The 21,293-nt window shown below is 33.0% G+C and overlaps 1 protein-coding gene across 3 annotated transcripts in view; it reads left to right on the forward strand.

Annotated features, from left to right (window-relative positions):
- The window catches only part of LOC128999466 (monocarboxylate transporter 12-like), an 84,811-nt gene that overhangs the window by 4,203 nt on the left and 59,315 nt on the right, over positions 1–21,293 (forward strand). Inside the window, exon 1 of one of the 3 annotated variants that reach the window (XM_054426005.1) lies at positions 17,463–17,573. The exons of the other annotated variants lie outside the window; for them this stretch is intronic. The gene's annotated coding sequence lies outside the window, so the exon portion shown is untranslated. Of the gene's footprint in view, positions 1–17,462; positions 17,574–21,293 lie in introns of those variants that run through there. 3 annotated transcript variants of the gene reach the window in all.

The following is a 21,293-nucleotide window of genomic DNA, read 5'->3' on the forward strand; positions in this document are numbered from 1 at the left end:
GAGTGAGTGAGTGAGTGAGTCAGTCAGTCAGTGAGTTTGGCGTTCCTCCTAGTTCGTCTCCTTTGATCCGTGACGGGAGACCACCAGAAAAGCGAGCGCCCCTGAACACGAATGTTGGCAATGCGAACTACCCCGAATGTACACAAGCACACCCAGTACACTATCGCCATTGACTATATAACACTATCACGCTCGTCTTTGTTCACCTACATTCGGCGATAGTGTACTGCAGGCATAATGGAAGTGATTAAAATCTCTTAACCAACAAAATCCAATAGTACTTAGATCAATTTGTTAGCTCTACTTTGGGGATGGATGAAATCCCTCTTCCCTATCAATGAACAGCAAAATATTTATATTTACATGTATACAATTTTAGTTTTTTGAAACCTCATTAAGTTTTGTGTATGAGTTATAAAATTCTACAGTGAGAATATATCATTAAAACAAACTTAACAACTGGATAATCAAAGTAAACACTCTCCTTTTAGCGGATAATTTGCCTTTGGTAATCTTGCGAGATCACGCGACACATTTCCCAGCGTAGGAGACGAAGATAGAATACCAAACAGCTGATTGTCACAATTTGTCTTTTGTGAGCCAATTTATTCTGCTGAACTGGATAAAGAGATGCTGCATTGTTATTGTTACCTCGCCAATGATATCGTTAGGCCTCGATTGATCTTGCTGTGGACTCGAAGTGAACTAAACCTGCTGTGTTTTGTCAGCCTGCTTGAGTTTTCATTTCGATTATGTAAAAAAGAAAACCAACTTTAAAGCGTTCGATCAATTATTGTAAACAGTTAAACATTTTGTTTAAAAATAACAATTGTAAAGACTAAAGGTGATAAAGCAGTCTTCACTATTCTTTACCTCTTTAAAAGAAAGAACCATTTGATTCCTTTGAACCTCTGTAAGTTGACTTAAATCAACCATGGTCTCAGTCAAACTACGGCACGCCAAACTATTAGTTTCATAAATTTTGAATTTGTTATTGCAAAATCTACATAAACAACAATAGACATTGGTATGTGATCGATTAGAGTTTTTTTCTAGCAAATTTCCCATAGGGAATAAGGTCTTATTCCCTAGATCCAAGACCTAGATTCGAGACCAAATTATTTTCTTGTTTTGGGGTCCCTAGCAAATTTCCCATAAGGAATAAGGTCTCATTCCCTAGACCCAAGACCTTACCTAGAAATACCATATAAAGAAATACCATATACCTAGAAATACTATATACTTTCATTATGAGTCCGTTAGCACGATAACTCAAGTAAAATTCATCCAATTTTGATGAAATTCAATACGAATGTCTTTAACTTATATTTATTTGAACAAGTTTGTAAACCAGCATAATCATACAATGTCAACATAAAGTTTTGCAATTTCTTTCCAAACCTTTTTGTAGATCTTGAAAAAAACCAAGATAATTTAGTATAGTGCCATAAGCGTACCATAAGCGTTTTGTTTTGTATTACTGCAGTTACAGATAAAACTCCAAAAACTATACATATAAATTTAAAATTGCCATGCTATTCTTATGGGAAATAATTAAACTGTTGTAGGTAGTTTGTTTGTTTAGGGATATATTGAATAAATGAATAAATAATAATTAATTTATTTACCACTCCAGAAAACATTTTATAATTATAATAATTGTTGAGAAATTTGAACTGGTCACTGTTTCAAGTAGTCTGACCAGTTACAAAGTTAAACATATGTAATAAATATAAATAATAAATTGTTGTTGAGTCTATCATCAAGTGACAAATATTTTATCCGCCTGCTGTATATTTGCTTGATAAAATTTGATAAAGTTGTTTTTTCTACTAATCTATTAACATACCGTACCAATAAAACCTTCCCTGTAGCAGCAAACCTAAGAAAAGTATTCATTGACATTAACTCAATGTATTTAAATAGGAACAAAACTGACAATTTGAAGGGAATATTTTAGTGAAACTCCAACCAGGTCCAAATGGTAATCCGTTTAGTCTGCACGAATAGAGATCGTCCAGTGGTCGAAAACTCTACCAAAAATATGTAACGTATAGACTGCTCTATTTTCACCCCACGCTGTAAATAAAACATGTGATTGGTATTTCTTCCATTTGTTTTGATTTTCTGTTTATATTTCATTGTTATTTCGTCACCAGCATGACAACCCATAAAACCCATGATAATTTTTTTAAAATTTCAAATTCATTTTTTGTGCTTATATTTGAGCCTATTTGAATTTTTAAAAGGATTCTGCCCATCTACAGGAAAATATCTTTTCAACAGTATGCATAGATTTTCCCTGTGATGCACACAATTCTCAGCTTTTAAAGGTTTTAAAAAAGAAACATGCTTGCCTGTTAATATATAGAAGACTAGAGGTCGGCCAGTGGTCGAAAACTCTACCAAAAATATGAAATGTTCTCTATTTTCACCATATGCTGTAAATAAACAGGTGATTGGAATTTCTTTAATTTGTTTTGATTTGCTGTTTATGTTTCGTTGTTATTTCGTCACCAACATGACAACCCATAAGACCCATGTTATTTTTTTTTTAATTTAATAACCTATGTATTTTTTGTTCTTATTTTGAGCCTATTTTAATTTATAAAGGGATTCTGCACTTCTACAGGAAAATATCTTTCTAACAGTATGCGTAGATTTTCCCTGTGATGCACAAGAGCTGAGGCAAAAGGTTTTAAAGAAACATGCTTGCCTATTAATATATAGATTGTCCACTGTCAAGACAGCAGAAACTAGACTTGACACCGCAAATGAAAAGACACATGATTTATGTATCTATAGGATTCAATTGCAAAGTTGTAGGGATTTTGAGCAATGGCCCATTCATCTTGGTATCAGATTCATAATTTTATTAGATTATTGCAAGTCAACTGGGCTTTTCTTTATAATAATTTACATATCTTTATAAAATTTTGACAATTTAAGTTTTTGATGGCTTTTCACAAATGATATACTTTGATATCCAGGCTGCTAATACCGATCTATCACCTATTCACCTAATACAAAATAATTTTAAATCTATTAAAAATTATTGGCTGTGTTTGAAAAATTGTATTTATTATCCTAACAATAGTTGTGTGTGTGAGAAGTAAAAAATATGGTATTCAACCTATGAAAGCATTGGCACGAACCTTGCGGTGGTGTAAGGTTTCTAAACTCCTTATGCTTCATTAAATTAAACCTAACCTTGAGTTAGTCTCATTCAAAAAATCTGTTAAAGTGTCTTGTTAGTTTTTAAAAATTTGTTGAGATAAAAGATTGAAGTAGCGTTTGAAATTTAAATAAACCCTGAACCAAAAAAGTGTGTTTCAAAGTGATGTTGTGTGTGTGGGGGTGTGTACAGAGCTATAGACTATACCTGTTTAGATTTTGATGAAATTTGGTATGTGGTACCATAGACTAACCAACACAAGTAGATTTCTCATCCCATTGTAAATTTTGAAGCACGTTTTTCGTGTCTAGTTCATGTACGTGACACATGGGCGCTAGTGTCGACGAAACTTTGTTTCTATTATTTTAGGGTTAATTTCTTGATTTGTGCTTTACTGTTTGGTTATATAACTAGGGGACAAGTTATTGTTTATGATTAGATCGTATTATTTGGTTAAACGAGGTTTTAAATGGCTGTAATAACGGGAAACAAATTGTAAACAAAACACGACATCTGCAGAAAACCGTACAGAACTAACAATAAAATTGTCTTCAGCTGTTCCATAAGGATGAGAAATCTACTAAGGGAGTATGTTTTATCTATGGTGGTACTAATCCGTGGTATCTCGGGGCTTTTAAAATTTTGATTTTTCCACAAAAACGGCTTTGATCAAAATTTAGTATGTTACGGTCCTTTGAACTCTAACAAATTGTAATCACCAATGCTGTAAAAAAATTTCTAAAAAGTTATTGCAATATTTCCCTACCTATAAAATATCATACTTAGTTATAAGGGTTGATAACAAGTTAATGAATAGAAAGTATGTGCCAGTTTGCTGATACCATTTATTTTATTTGTAAAACACCAATTTTTCTTTTATCAAATATTAATGGTCACAAAACTTTTAGATTGTAAATAACTTTAACAGGGCTTTTTGAAATAAGTTAGTGGATTGCAATAGAAAATGAACACTTGATTTATTATTTAACTTACTTGCTACGGTTTAGTTATAAAAATAAGAATAGGTTTCAAGTATGAAATTGTCAACAAGGTTTTGGTTCTGGGCCAGTAAGGGCTTATGGGTGTGCAAAACAAGTCCCAGTAAAGCAGCTTTTTACAACTCCCAGCTTGTATCATTTATCATGTCTAATTTAATCTTCTTCCAGCCAAACAGAATGTGTGTTTGTTACTTGTTTTTTTGTATTTACTGTAAGGTGGCTTATATTAATTGAAGATTTTTTACCTTGAAGGTAAATACGATAATCATATTATATTTTATTGCTCCTACTATAAATTCAAATCTTTTTAAGAGTAAATTTAAGAAACACATTAAAGAGTATTGTTGACTCCATATAATTTTACACTTAAGTCTGACACACTAGCCAATCTTCACACACTATCTAAGTTGTGTTAATAAAAGAACAGATTCTAACGAACTAATTTTATTGAACATATAAACAGAATACCCCCGCCCCAGCAAACCTCCAGACTAAGCGAATTTCCATTAAATTCAGATATACAATTAAATCCTATTTAAAACATCAGGTTAAATGAGTATCTGGGTATGCTGCTACAGGGAGGCTAATGAAGTGTGGTTTTTTAGTAAAATCATAATAGCTTAGTATAAAATAAATAAATTAGCCAAGTTTGATAAAAATATATCCATAAACACAACATTAGGGCCTATACATATTCTTCCTAAAAATAACATAGGAATTTTAAATTTACAACTTTTTGAATTTTCTCCGTAACCAATAACTGCACAAAAACACTTCAATATACTAAATTATTTATCTTTTTAAGCTCTTTAAAATGGTCTAGAAAGAAATTAAGAAATGTTGTGTTTTAATGGTAAAAAATGAGAAAACCCCATTTTTACCCCATTAAACTCCCCGTAAGACCCCTTTCCCATCGTCCGATCATGTCAGTTCACGAACTCAAGTTTATCCCACCTTACATCTCCAAACCAAATTTCATCAAAATCAAACTAAAGTTACTCAAGTTATCACGTTCACGGACACACATAATTATATATTTAGATATTTATACATACACATATACAAATTTTAACGGATAGTGTTTTTGGCCTCTGGGGACATCAAAATGAAAAAGTAAATCGGTCCCGGGCTCAAGTTTTACCATGAGACCTACGGTAATTAATAGCTACTTCCCTATAGGGAAACACGCTAAAACTAAACTGTAAAATCAAAACATAAACAATCACAATAAAATGATCAGCTGATGATAACAATCTAGTAAAAAAACATATTTTATTCAAAGAATCTTTCAAAATTTAGGATCATCGAATTATTGAAACACAATTCAAATGTTTAGGCTAAATGCACAAATTTAAGCACAAAATCGTACGTTTGTTGGTGTAGTGAAAGCATAAATTGTGTAAACATTAACAAAGTGTATAATTTAAGTGTTATAAGTTAATCTATAAATAGCTGGAGGTTTTTACATCATGGTGGGAAGATGGGTGAGAAATTATGCTTAGCACTGCAGTCTCTGGGGGAGGGGGAAAGGAGGGTGTTGTTTAGGGGTGGTTCATAGGAGAGGGTTTAACTTACCTTTGGTATAAGAGTTGTTGATTTGTCAACCTTAGTGTTCAAGATATTCTTTGGATTATATTTTTTAAGTTATTGAAAATAGTAGGCATGATTATATCATAATACATTCAAAGGTCATGTCAGGTAATAAATAGTTTGTATCTTTCCCTTTTGCCAAATGCCTTTTGGATACCGTACTTAGACCATCTATATGAACAAGCTGTGTACAATCTTTTATTAAAAAAGAGCCAAGTTGAATGAGTTAGTGCCACAGATCGTAACGGGTTGCTTGGGCTGTTTCCTGACAAAAAAAAAAACAAAAAACAAAAAAAATAAAACAAAATGTTAGGCCTATTGGTCTTGGAACACATGAACTAAAAGTATGAAATACAAATTATTTATTCACACAGGAAAAGTATTTGCATTTGGGGGAAAATGATCCTCCTGAGTTAAGGGAAAAATCACTATTTTCGGTTTGGTTTCAGCTTTGTCTATTAGTGATACTTCTATCCCCATGTTTAAGTCATCACCAATTTTAAAATTAACTAGGTTAGTAGTATCATACTAATGTTACTTATTCAATAGTAATATTATGGGAGAAAGTAGAATTTTGAACTGTAGACCATTCTGTGATAAGGCCCATTCACAACTATCTTTTTTAGTAAAAAAATATTCAACAGCTGGTCCATATGGATGGATGTCTAGTCTACTTCAGTATGTAAAGTCAAAAGTTCTAGTTCTAGCATAGGCTATTGGATACTGAAGTTGTATTGATAGTCAAAGGTTATAGCATAGACTCCATACATCTTGAGACTAACCAATACAAGTAGGCTTCTCATCCAATTGTAAATTTTGAAGCTCGTTTTCGTGTCTAGTTCATGTCCGGTGACACTGATCGCTAGTGCCGACGAAATTCTGTTTCTATTATTTCATGGTTAATTTCATGATCTGTGCTTTACTGTTTGGTTATATAACTAGGGGACGAGTCATTGTTTGTGATTGGATCGTTTTATTTGGTTGAACGAGGTTTTAAATTACTGAAAAAAAAAAATTTAAACAAAAACACGACGAAACTAACGATAAAATTGTCTTCACTTGAACCATAAGGATGACGTAACTAAGGGAGCATGTTTTATCTATGCTAAAAATTTACGGTTTTAGGCAGCTCATCCACTTGTCTCAATAAATCTGTGTAAATTTATATGTACAACCGTAAAGCATATAGTAGGTAGACAATCGCCAAATTGTCACTTATTGAACTATTTCACAAAAACCTCTCCGTTTAGTAGATAGTTTTAACACTTTCTTGCGCATAATTGCCCCACAAAAAACCTTTATGGTTTAAACTCGTGGTGATTTTACCACTGAAATGTGATGTGTTGTAAAGAAGCTAATAAACTGCGTGTTTGTAAAAATAAGAAAAATGTTTCCGCCGAGAGAGAGTAGTCGGCAATCTCTCTACATCTAAGTTCATTGTTTAAGGCTACTTGTGTATTCATTTCCCCCGGGTAAAAAGTACCTTTGCTACCAGCTCATTATCTACAGGACGCTCTACTTGTTGTAAATTACATGTCTTAAAAATCTTAATCTGTAATGGGTTTTAGCCAGCAGAGGGTATTCTAAAAATACAATTTTCTTAAAAAGTTTAAACTTTTTTTTAACTTGGCTAAGGTTAGATTGAGATTTCAGATTTGTTATCCCCACATTAAAACTTTGTTATGTCTCGGGTTCCATCCAATACCAAAGTTTACTATACACTACACTATAGTCAAAATAAGTCTACGTAAATTTGTAATTGTGTAATTACCTGCTTAAGACATCCCTTACATTGCGTTCATTTTATGTTATACTTGATTCCACGTTCACTACCCAGTATTCTACAGCTTATGGCATATATTCACACAACTAGAACATCATGGTCATTGTCAAGCTAGTTGCGTCACTATATAATTAATTGTCCTTGTGACTTTCATGAATTGTACAAAGCCCTTATGTACTAAAAATGTACTTTTGAAGATTCGTGGCTGAAAATTACATTGTGAATCCTTAACGTATTAAAGGGAATTTTTGTAAATCCCTGAAAATGACAAAAACCTTCCTGATCCCTTCTCACATTATCTATCAGTCCAAACTTGATACGGTTTTGCAGTTTTGTTGTTACTTCATCTTGTGTATTGCCTTCCGGATTACTTCATGAATTGTATACAAGAGGTTAAGTTACCTTGATTCTGTCCAAGTAATCCTTAAGTCGTCATTAGTGCGACCGGTTTCGATGTCTATGGCATCATTGTCCAGCGCTTCTAGGAGGTCGTCATGAGTCTTGAAAAACACGTAACACAAGTACATAAGCTGTATACACAAGTACCAAACGCAAGAGTTATTTGTGCGAACTAGTGAGCCGAGTGAATCAATTTAATCGAGTTTTAACATTTTAAATACGAGCAGACCATTATATTTTTGTCTACATTTTTTTTGATTTGACAAAAAATAATTATTAAACTAAAAAATTTACTTACAACTTTGATGTTAGAAATGTTTGTGACTGAACTGCATTATCGTCCGTGGCGGCAACGGTTTGTCATTGTTCCTCAAATGAAAGAAATCCTCCTCAAATTCAGCAAACGAAAAATATGTTCTCCTTTTAGGCCTACATACTGTGAATAATCTTCATGCATTATTGTATTAAACTACTTGGTTTCTAACAAAAATCACTTCTTTTATTTTATTTATAAGTATTACTTATATAAATTAATGTCATCTACATACAGCCCATTCATTTTTCGTTTATTATTACCGTATCAAATTAAAATTAACTAAACATAAATTGTGTTTCGTTCACTTTTCACCCGTGAGGAAAAGTAGTGAGCAAAGTAAAATGTTAACTGAACAAAAAAACTGTGAGAAAAGTGAGCAAAAATAAATCCCTCGCAATTCATTACAAACACACGTGACGTGCGAGATCATCGTTCCTCAGTAAATCCTTGGGGATCAAATCCAGGACAATCCCTGACAAATCCCATGCTCTTTGCGCATGTGTCCTCCACTACTGCTCTATCATTGATCGTTACCACTATTCTATTGTACTATCGCAATGCAGGTAGAGGTGGCAAACTGTTTGTTATTCGAATTAAACAACGCCATGTTGACATTTGGTCTGGAGTTCAGTGTTTAAACAACACATGAAGACATTGTAAACATATAGTTATGCTTTGTGGTTTTACTTGTTGTATACTGTACAAAATATTGTATGGAGTTAGTTTTTTGTTACAATTTTTTGGAAACATAAATTTGTTTGGCGATACTTTTTGTTTATCATAAACGTTTGCAGCTTAAAAACTGTACTTATGAATGAGGTATCCTGGAAAACATAGTTGTATAAACATTTCACCCTTTGTTTTGTTGAATTATTCTTTATGAAACGTGCTAAAGGTAAAAAAGGCCTATGTTATGAAAACAATTAACTTGATCCAAATCAAAATATAAAAAATTCGGCCAAATAATATTAAGAAGACAAGTACCTAAGTAGCATTAAAAATGTCTATCAAATGACACCAAGTTCAAAAATATCGATTTCATATTTGAAAAATTACAATTTTAAATTGTAAAATAAATCAAAGTGCAAATTAAATCAAATCATCGTTAAATAACTAATAAAATAAAATAATAATAATTAATTAACAATAAAAATAAATTAATTACAACTAAGTAATAATAAAACTAATAATTGCTATATTATATAAAAATCTTCATATTTAAGCTGTGCGACCTATTAGAATTTGGCGTCTTTATTTTGACTCATAGAACCATTTCCCGGATTTTGGCTGATTACTTACGGACGGGGTGCCCTGTGTATATACGTAACGTTATAAATAAAATAACAGATTTTCAATTATAAAAATGTTCTGAATTCTTGAAATCTTCTAATATTTGCATTGTTTTTGCAGGTAAGCCAAGTTTACACTTCCTGTTGAGGTAAGCATAATCCCAAAGTCCTAAGAGAAGCGGGGAGTCCCTTCCGCACGTCAGAGTAATTTATTCAAATTGACTCCTAAAACTTTGATCTCTTAGAAATGTTTTCCTCTTTTCTCTACCTAGCATTTTTACGTAACCTATTTTTTTTAGTTCTTGAAATAATTAACTCTCAAATAATTTCTTGTTTTTAGGTATTTTATACTAGTTGAGCAAATTTACAAAAAAGTATTTTGTGAAGTACTGTAAGAGGGAAAATTGTATAGTCGACATGAGCACTCTCAAACGTAACTTGCATAAATACGTCACAACTGGGTTCAGATTGAGAAAAGTCTACTCGCAGTATTTTAAAGTCAATGCTTAAATGTCAGGTCAAGAACATTTACATTTCAGTTGACAAATTTTTTTTGCCTTATATTCTTTTTAGGTTATATACACTTCGGAAGATCGAAAAAATAGTTATAAATCAAAAACTAAGCTTGGAAATCGTTTCAACACACAAACTACCACAAAGGGAGCTAGAAATATACGAAGGTTTGTGACAGAGACTAATATTGATTTACATGTCCAATCGTCAATATTTACCGATCGGTAGCCAATAGTGAACGTATCTGAGGCGACCATGAAGCCAATATTGGAGGTTATGAGTTATTGAGCCTTTATCGTATTTTGGGGAGGTTCAGGGGGATGAATGGGGAGGCTTTTGTGTGGCAACTCTTACTCAGCACTTTGGCTTTTGTTCCTTCATTCATAAACTAGTTCACACAAGATGCTCCAAAAGTTCAGTTTCCCCTGCATTCAGGAGTTTTAAAGCTTTCCAGCACTAGTTATATTTTATTTTTATCAGGAATTTGACTTTGTAAGCTCCTCCAGGAGTTTTAAAAAGATTTATTGTAACCATCCAGATGTGAGTTTGAATATTCGTGGTTGTTTTAGATAACCAGAAACGACTTTGTAATCAGCCGTCGAAGTTCACGAGACAGGGAATGTTCTTTATCTTTGACTCAGGTTGACATAGTTTGTTTCTGGTTCCATCACGAATAATAGATAACGTCTGTTCAAGCTCACATAAACAATGGCTTTTTATGAGGTACCGCCTTCTTACAAATTGTATACTAAGGTCCAAAACGAAGCCGCGAGAGCAAATTTGAAGAATATTTTGTTTGATTATTACAACGTTAGGTTTGACGTATTTTTAGGCGAAGAGGAGTGTTGAAGGAATACGACGACAGCTTTGTTACTACGGTACTGACTTAAGTCTGCTGGTAACCAGAACTGTCTAAATCCCACTCATCAAGGGTAGCTGTGTCCAGTTTCCAACTCAAAAAGTTTTTGACTTCACAGGATCGAACTGGCGATCATCCGATTGTTAGAACACTATATACTCAGGGACAACGTAATGACAAAGAAAATTGATGGGACCAAGGAATACAACTTTGGGTTCTAAAAGTACATGATAGAGTTATTGAGCTTGTAAATGGCATTTATTTTAGACTTCCACTTAGCAGGGCTACTTTCTGGGGACATTTCCCCTCCGAGTATGTCTTATAAATATAAATAATTTAAATATCAATTGAAATCTTTATCCAACCCGAACGAAAATTGGTCTGCTTAAGTCTGCACGAAAAGATCTATAGAAACTGTAATTACTCTCAGGACAGCTCCTATTAAATCGTGTAAATATTTGCTGTTGGTGCACCAAATCTTTATCTTTGATTACTCTACGTACGTTCTTTACTCATGTTGATCTGTGTCTGTAAGTTTATAATATAATTTTACACCATGTTATAGCATCGACTATAATAGTCAAATGTTATAGTAACAGCTTAATTACATAATTACTTATTCAGTTGTTTACATAGCCGGTTTATTTGGCGAGGTACTGTGTTGTATTTTTGTCAAGATGGAAATAAATGTTGGAAAGGCGCTGGGTACTTGCATTCGGCCTTGCCAAGAATCAGTGTTCGCTTTTTGGCAAGCAATCCCATCAGTTGCTGGTCTCAACGCTCAAGTCTGCTTTGTCGTATAATATATTATCAGTTTGCAACATTTTTCTTAAAGATGCTATCATAAAGAAGTGTTTTGAACGTATTGCGGTATTTGAATGAGTGTATCGGTATTTTAATTTTGCAATAGACTGTAAGGTTGATTTGCACTTTTTGAGATTAGTTAAAAGTGGAGGGTTTTAAATGTAATTGAACTAGTGACAGTTATTTGGTAGCTACTATCTACTATCTGGAAAAGGTCATTATAGTAAACACATCTTGTTAACATTTATTTTGTGAAAACTACCTGATACGTTTATTTGGTAACTGCTACCTAACAATTGATTCTTGAATACAGCTAAGAAATGCAGGGCCTCTATACTACCAAGTAAAACGTGGTATACGCGTACATTGATTAATAGTAAGTAATCACTAGCTATAGTCTGGTAAAAGCGACATGACAATTAATTACTACCTCGTAAAAGCTTGGCCATTGATACTGATTAGATTGGTATAGAATTATTAAATAAAGACAGTTTACAATTTTATTTCCCTACAGTTACCTGACAAAGGTGGCCTTCCTTGCACTGATTATAGTATGCCGAATTGGTAATTGCTTCATTTACTTACTTTTTCGTTACCTACTCATTTTTTGCCGCACTCCAGTATTTCAACCAAACCATACAAAACAGAGTGATTTTATTAGGCACGTAATGCGAGTACGGCTTGAAAATAAGTCGGCAACATAACCTAAAAACGGGTTGTATTGTGTTTGAAAGACTAATTATTTATAGTAACTCCAGGAAAAATAAAATGTGTAACGCGAGTGCAAAGTCAGCAAAGTTCCACTTCGCACACTAGTTAAATAAATAACTATATCTTGGCGGTAATAACAAGAAAAACATACGTTAGATAACAATTGGACTGCTGATGTACGTAGACATATTTAATTAACAATAATGATAAAGATAAGAAAGTTCATATATTTATAGTGAGGAAAGAGGTCAATGATAAGGAATTATGGGAACAATCTTATAAGAAACTTGAAAACAATTATAAACTAAATTTGCTTTGCTTTGAAATATTTGTTGTTTTGATCAAACTATTTTTGTTGTATTATATAGCGGGCTAGATGATAATGATAATATACTAGGACCACCATTCCTAGACTTTGAAACAATAAATACAATTTGCCAAATAGTTTTGAAAAAAATGTGTAGGCCTATCATATCCGGTCAGTGTACATCTATTTGTGCAGCAACAGAAAATTCTCCAGAAACATTATAATGTGTAAAAATAGTTTCAAAGAAATAAATGATGAAGTGAGTGCAGAGTGGGTGTTCGTAACGGCTGACAACGAACTGCACTCACGGTCAAAGGAATTTACAAGGGTTGGAAGGGTAGCCCGCCTAAGCCATATGGAACTGCACTCACGGTCAAAAATCGGTCTTTCACGGCTGAACGCTTGCCTAGCCCCTTAGTCATCTGTTTATTCCGTCCTCTGTCTTACTTTATCCAATACTTTATTTAATACACGTTTTAGTGTCTGTCCCAATAAATACAACAATAAATAACCTAACCTAACCTAACCTAACCTAACCTAACCTTTACAAAAGAAGTTACGTTATAATAAGAATATAGCCTATCATGTTATCGTAAATACTATGCTAGAATTTTCTGTGCACATATATATGTGTATTTTTTACAATGTCAGTAGTAAGTTTATTTTTTGACGTTTAGATTAATTTAATCAAAACTTTTCAATATATTTCTACTAATTTAATAAGTTTTAATCAATTCAATCATGGTGTTGCACAATGTGATATAGGCTAATTAAAAACTGACCGTGAGTGCAGTTCCAGTACCTCCAGAAAGGCTCAAAGTGACCGTGAGTGCAGTTCCGTAGTTGGATTAGGACCAGGGACTGGCCGTGAGTGCAGTTCCAGCCCTCCCTTCGTAACATGCCATTGAGTACATTAAATGTCATGTGTATTAAGTCCATAAAATACCGTTAGCCCAGAACATTAATTTGAGTCCATAAATTAATTGACAATGAGTCCAAGCATTAGTCCCATATAATGATAACGATGGAATGCCATTCAGTCCAGATCATGTCATTGAGTCCATTAAATGTCATTGTGCGCATAATCTATTGTCATTGAGACCATAAACAGTCATTAGGTCCATAACATACCATTATGTCCATAACATGCCACTTAAGTCATGACATGGCATGGAGTCCATAACTTACCATATCAAGTCATTAATTCCATAAATATCATTGAGGTAATCTACATCAGTTATCAGCCTTAAAATTATATTCAAAACGATAAAGATAGGGTGAATCATTATTTGTATTTTAAGATGGATTAAAAGGAAATCTGTGTGAGCATCTTGTAAGCTTTACAATTTACTCAATGACACACATTATAACTCAAAGCTGATTCTATATATTTTCTTAAGTGACAAAGTAAAGAAGGAGTCTCTAAGCAGTTTTAGTTTTGAAATAGCTGAAAATGTAAACTACAAAAGAACGTTGAAGATTCAAAGCACTGTCTGTTTGCGAATACAGAGTTACAAAGGATTCTCGGTTCTCATTCACGGCTGAAACGGTCGGAAGGGAAAACTAAACTCTTTTGGTCATTTACACATTGCTATTACTTGGAAATTTGTACATGCAGAAATTAGTTTTATAATTGATAATTTTGTTAACAGATTGTGGTAACAAGGTGGTGATTAGTGTGCCCGTTTCAAGACTTCGAATATAGTTTTTTCTTTAGTTATTATTCTCGTTTTATTAAACGTGGTTAAAAAATCGTACTCCTTATTGCATAAACTGTACTTACAGCACTTTCAGCTGTACAAATGTTTCGATTGGTTCGCTCTGGTTGTTTTTCTTCTGGGTACTGTAAAAGCGAAATGTGTTGTTTGTTGCAAACAAATAAACCATGCATCAAGATTATTACTTTATGGTCTACAACATAATTTTGTTTTAAAGATTTCAATCGTTCTTAGTAATGGTAGCACTTTTTCCATATCAGATTATAACGAAATTGTTGAAAACAAGAACAACTTAATAACTTCAGCCTAGTGACACAGTTTTTTTTTTTTTTTTTTTTTTTTTTTTTTTTTTTTTTATAACAAAACATTGGGATTTGCTGCTATCACAAAATAAATGCCGTCAACATTAGCTGGTTGCCTGAATTGTTTTAAGTGCTCGCATGGCAATCAGGAGTCGTCGGTTCGATCCTAGAAATTCCAGTATTTGTTATTTTTCCAAACTTAACTCAGTCATTACAATCCATTATGTGTTAATAAGTGATCATGGTTCAAGGCAGCTGATCATAGTTAAAAAAGATTTTCTCACTCCATTCTACACTCGTGCATTCATTGTCAGATTATAATCCGTACACAAAGAACGTCGGTGTAATGACGTCATCAACTGAAATAAGCCGGACTACTAACTTCAGGCCTACTTTTTTATTGTCTTCAACCTAAAGTTATCCGATTGGTTTCACTCAATATAGATTTTAGTGTAATCGCGGACTGGAACAATGTCGTATTGTCTACAAAGTCGTGTGGTTGGGTTAGAACTAGGTAGCCTTGAAACATGAAGGTCGCTGTTTCGATTCCAAGCGAGAGAATTTTTTTACAAATATGTCATTTTGTCATTTGGCATTTATGATGCTTCCAAAAAAAGGTTGTCGTTATTACTATGAAAGGGTTTGGACCATTCCTTTACGAAAATCGTAAACAGTTTAACTAGTGTTGAGCCACAAATGAAGCACTGTCAGTAATGTTTTGTTATTTGATTGTTTTCACTGGTCGCTTGGTTTCCCCGGGGACTGATCTAGTGATCTGTTGATGAAAAGTCAATGTCAAGTTTGGCACACACCCAAGGAGTGGTTCCCCCCTGCCCCCTCCCACCCTCCCCTCACTGTACTGCGCTTAATCGATGTTCAACCTTACTTTTCCTAACCCACCCTACACTACACTACACTTCGTACCCTTTGTACTAGTCACGGCACCAGGAGACTTTACAATAGATCTTACTTGGTGGATACACTATATTACAATAGATCTTACTTGGTGGGGGCACTACAGTACAATAATTCTTACTTGGTGGTGACACTGCAGTACAATAGCTTTTAATTGGCGTAGGAGACGCAATAGTACTAATATTATAACATGGTGGAGACACTACAGTACTATAGCTTTTAATTGGCGAAGGAGGCACAGTATAACTAAAAGCCTTACTAGGTAGAGATAATCAAGTACTATAGTACACTTGATAGAGGAGGAGACACTGCAGTACTCTAGTTCTTACTTTATGGAGGAGACACTATAGTTACTATAGTTATTAAATCGGTGAAAACAAGGACACATTAATAAAAATTTAGAGCCAAAATATATACTAGTTCCAATTGAAAATAATTTGGTATTGAAAGTAACGTTGTTATTTTAATTTCAACATTTCCGTAATTCTACGCCATTTGACATGTTAACGGGGTTGTCGCAACGTTCAAAATTCCGGTCTTGATACTATCTAATGTGGATTTGTTGTATTGCCGTCCATTTATTAGCTAACAACAAATAACATCTGGATCCAGTCGTTAATTCTCCTGGAATCGAACCTGCGACCTTCATGTTTGAAGGCGAGCACAATTACCTCTACAGTCTACAGTCACAATTCCTTTGTATACCATGCTGCATAAGCTATGTTATATAAACTGTACAATATTCATCATTCAGTTTTGTTACGCGACGTTTTGTTTTTACAAAAATGTCAATGAACCTTTAACGTTTTATCTTCATTTGATAACTTTGTGCGTCGTTATCGACCTTCGAGAAAATGAAAGCGCGTGTTTTGGGTGATAAGAAAATTTTCCGTAGAAGTTTTTAAAAATTGAAATTCTTTCTTGTCAAAGCCTGACACTCCTTTGTACAGTCTTCAATGTTCTCAGTTTTGTTTGAGTATATATTAAACCTGGGATAGAACTAAAAATTCCATGCCGACATTAAAGTTGTTGTGAGTTTTTCTAAAGTGGTTTCAGTAACAAAAAATAAGGGAGAAATTCGAATTTGACACGGAAACAATCTATGAATTCAACGATACCCTTTTCTTAAAAAAAAAAACAAAAACAAACAATTGGTTGCAGCTGTCCCATATAGATGGGATGCCTATTGTATTGAAAATTTCAATGAGTTAACATACACTTCAAACACTTCTCTAAAAGAAATTTGCCACCTCTGTTGACCAGCTGAATACAATAATTCATGTATTTTTTTGTCAGTGTTGATTTAATAAGTAGGATTACTTATTTAGACTCTTATATTTTTTAACCAAATAATTTAATATATTTAAAAACTATTGTTAATACACTGTTATTTAAACGTACCTGAAAATAGTAAACATTTGGTCAACATTAATGTACTTAAACATTATCGTTCCTAAAACATTGTATCATACTTCAAATTTGAACAGTATTGTGTAAAAAGTAACTTTCAGTATCCAGAGTCAATGGTTTGACGCATCAAAAAAGAAGGTGTTAAAATGTGATTGAAACCTTTAAAGTTCGAAAAGTTTCGCAAATTTAAAGTTTTTCAACACTCGCTTAATTATCAAAACTGCAGCCTTCAAAACGACGGGTTCAACCGCCTTTATCATGTGTTGTGCAGTAGTTGAACAGCTGTGTGACAGCGTAGTGGGCAACAATCGGCTGATCGTTCGGCCAATGAGAACAGCTGTTCGCCAGTCAGCTGACAGAGCCGACACTGTTCAGTCTTTACCGCGCCGCGCACTGACGTTATTCTTGTGTTAGGTTATGTTCGGTTTTGTTTACGTACTGTTTCGTTTATGTTGTACAAAAGTGATTTGTTTTGAAATATGAGGTGGGTGTTTTAGGTTAAGGATTGATTGTGTGATGACATAGATTAATGGTTGGGTTTAAGGGAACTACAAGTTTATTGGTTACTGTATTGCTATTTTTATGTCGTAAATTATTTTATGAGTGATATTATTTAGCTTTTAGTAATCGAAGTAGGATTCCCTTAAGTCGTATTTTTTATATCTTATATGGGCTACAAGTGTATTTATCCGTACAATATTCGTATTGATGCAATACAACAATAAAGACCCATTTAAAATGATAAGTACAAATATGTTTTTTAACAAATACAATTATGTCACAGAAAGAAAATTTTTAATAAATTCTTAACTCTCAATACAACGAATATCAAAGCATACTAAAAATATCCCTGCAGAGTATAACTATAAAAATATAGGTAAAAAAATGCTGTTTTTAAGTGCAAAATAAAAAAGGTTGCTGAATTATTATTATTACTATGTATCTTATTTATTTGTTTACCATTGATTAAAATTGAATAAAATGAAATCAATACAAGCTGTTTTATATCGAAGTAAACAGTAAGAGGAAGTGAAATCACAGTGTCAAATTAAACCAAATCTACTATATTTTAAATTTCAAAGTTTCGTTTAAAATGTATAACTTAAAAAAATACCATGCTATTTTTGCGTGCAACCATTTGATCATACAAAAATTCAATCGTTTAAACATTTAATCCGAAATAAAATATTTTGGAAAAGTGTCTCCAATATCTATTTTTATAGGATATATTTATAGACTCTTGAATAATGTTTAATTAATATATACATAAAGATGTAAAGACCTCAATAACTAAGTTTTAGCATCCAAAAATATTTTCTATTTCAGGAAATTTGCTCGCAAAAATATCCCTTGCTGATGAAAATTACGTTTATTATGCAGTTCGCATGTTAGTTATCGCCCTATTGTTACTTTTCGCGTGTTAGTCCGAATGTCGAATATATTACGATGACATTTGTTAATATGTGGTATTGTTTACTTCTGCTGCATCTATTTGATTACTTACTGATAAGTTTTATCACCAATATTGGAACAGAAACAGGTTTTATTAATATTTAAATTGTCAATAAACGTGGTCCAAACCGTGTCTGTATAAATATTCGTGAGTTTGTATTGACACGATTAAAACTCTGAAATATTTATTATAATTTGAAGGCATGATGTATTTTTTCTGTAGAGGTGTATTTTTTATGAAGCATACTTTATTTTTGAAATTTATTTAGGTAATATAACTTATTTTAATTTACTTAAACGATATTTTATATATGATTGATTTTCTCTGGTTTTATGAGCAAACAGAGCTTTACTTGTCGAATTTACCAGAAAATAACAGAAACATTTTATGAGAAACATAGAAATAAATGCTTCGTGTTTTAGCTTACTTGGATACTCTCCTTTATCTTTGAACGAAATAGGATAAGAAGTTTACTTGCTCTACTTAAAGTCAATAATTGATTGTCACTAAGTTTGGAGACTGAAGTAGCCTAGGCGTCGTATCTGCAGAATTTGGACCAACTACTTATTTTCTCACTGAGAATCAGTTGAGTTTTGTTGCTTTTAATGCCATTATTGAATGCTTTCGTAGGCATTTTGCTATGATGGTTTGCGAGGAATTAAAAGGTGCTACCGTGTTACAGAATGAGTTTTACTTTTATGTTTGCTGATAAAAATTTTAGGTAATGTGCATGAATTGTAACCTAAGTATAAAAAAAAAACACTGCAAAATCCATGGGTGGTCTAATGTCTTAGTATCTAAAGTAAATGTTTTGTGTTTAGGCCATCAAAGCTTGTTGGTTACGTAGTGTACAAATTTCAACATGTTTTTACATTATTTTAGTAAATTTTACATGTGCTCTATTGATCTATACCACCATAAATAAAAAAATAGGCCTAGTTAAATGAAATATTGTTTATTGGGTTGACGTAGTTTTTTTTATCAATAACAAGACATAATTAGTAAACGCAAAATAAATCTTAATGCACCATGAACAAACTTTAGGTTGTCCGACGATAAGCTGATGTTGCATTTACAGATGTTTAGTACGGTACCTACTCCCTGTAATACCTCTGTAGCTTACCACGTCGCAGAGCATGAATTTATTACCGTGCCGTATAAATAACTACGCAGTCTCTCGCATGTTATGTCCAGTCAAACATTTTTAACTGTATTTGCTCTTTCCTCCTCAAAATTGTAACACAGCTAGACAGATCATCTCTATGCTAAGAAATTGTTTTGTAGTGTGTCCAAATTGTGATTAGTGATTACAGTTGTAGCGGTCAATTTTTATTTGAGTGAACGAGCTAGTCTATAGGTTGGTCTAGTAGTAGAGCGCGGGACTTCGGCCCCCGAGGTGTTGGGTTCAAATCCCGCGAATTCCCAATGGCTTTTAGCTACGTGGCAATGACCCTCTAGGTCTAGCCTGAAGTAATGTGTACGATTCCAGGACAGAGCCTAGCGAGTACCGATCTAGGAGGCGAAAGAAGGAAATAAACAATGATTGTTTATGTTATCTTTAACCGTCGTATCATTGTTTTGAAACGAATCCAAATAAATTACACATCAAGTAACTTATCATGCACAAGAAGAAACAATATGACGTTGTCCCCTGTTGGCTTAGGCAAGCCTAAATCTCCACAGAATATCATTGTTATATCTATTAGTATTACATGCAAATGTGTCGATAATTTTATATGTACTACACCATTTATTGTAATTAAACTAGACGTCTGACCACGGAACAAGTAAAAAATACACCTAAAATTCTCTTACATTAACAGATTATTTAAGACAGGATATCCTACTTTTTTATGTATTTATTGAATCGAAATATGTTTGGTGTAAGAACGGAATATTATTGTTTTAAATAATTCAGAAACTCACTAAACTCAACCTTTGTACTACAGCAGATTGTTACTAACGCAATTCTACGTCAAATGTCTACCATGAGATGTATAAAGTCTAATATACTTAACATGACGTTTCGTAATTTATCAATCTATAAACCACGACAAAGATATGAAACAGAAAACAGTATAGATCATAAATTTAAAACAAATTACGTCACTAGTTCGAAAATAAACACCAGTAATCACTAATAACCACTAATAATTGTAACATCTGGTTTGGAAGTTTAAAAAAAATTGTATTCAAATAATATACAAACCAGGTTTTCGGGCAAGTGACGTAATTTTTAATGTTGATGATACATACAGTTTTCTGCTCTAATTAATATCCGTGGACCATGATATACAGTAGTTGGTTTCTCGTAACTAGCAAGTCCGTATACTTCAACGTTAACAGCTGATACAGGCGTCAAGTAACACAAATTCCACTATAGGCCTCAAGTTTGGTGTCAAATGCCAAACGGCTGAAATGCGCGAATCACTTGATATAAGTGTTAGAAAGTTCCATATGACTCCTTATGTAAGATTGACCAAGTGGACTGGTTTGGCAAAGGCATGGTTAACTAAACTTATAGTTTGATTTGCAAGCAGTTTTATCGTATTTTTAATTTGTAGTGATTGACTAAAATATCTTTGGATTTGTAAGGATATATCTATATCTATACTATTATATAAAAATCTAATGGTGTCTGTATGTGTATTACTAATAGGTACAAAAACTACTGAACCAACTGGGCTTAAATTTTACGAAAATATAGTTACCATACCAATGACCATTATAGGACTATTCGCACTTCCATAC

This window comes from Macrosteles quadrilineatus, unplaced genomic scaffold (genome assembly GCF_028750875.1).
Source record: "Macrosteles quadrilineatus isolate MER2022 unplaced genomic scaffold, UCM_ALF_1.0 Scaffold_8__2_contigs__length_117827958, whole genome shotgun sequence".
Lineage (NCBI taxonomy): Eukaryota > Metazoa > Arthropoda > Insecta > Hemiptera > Cicadellidae > Macrosteles > Macrosteles quadrilineatus.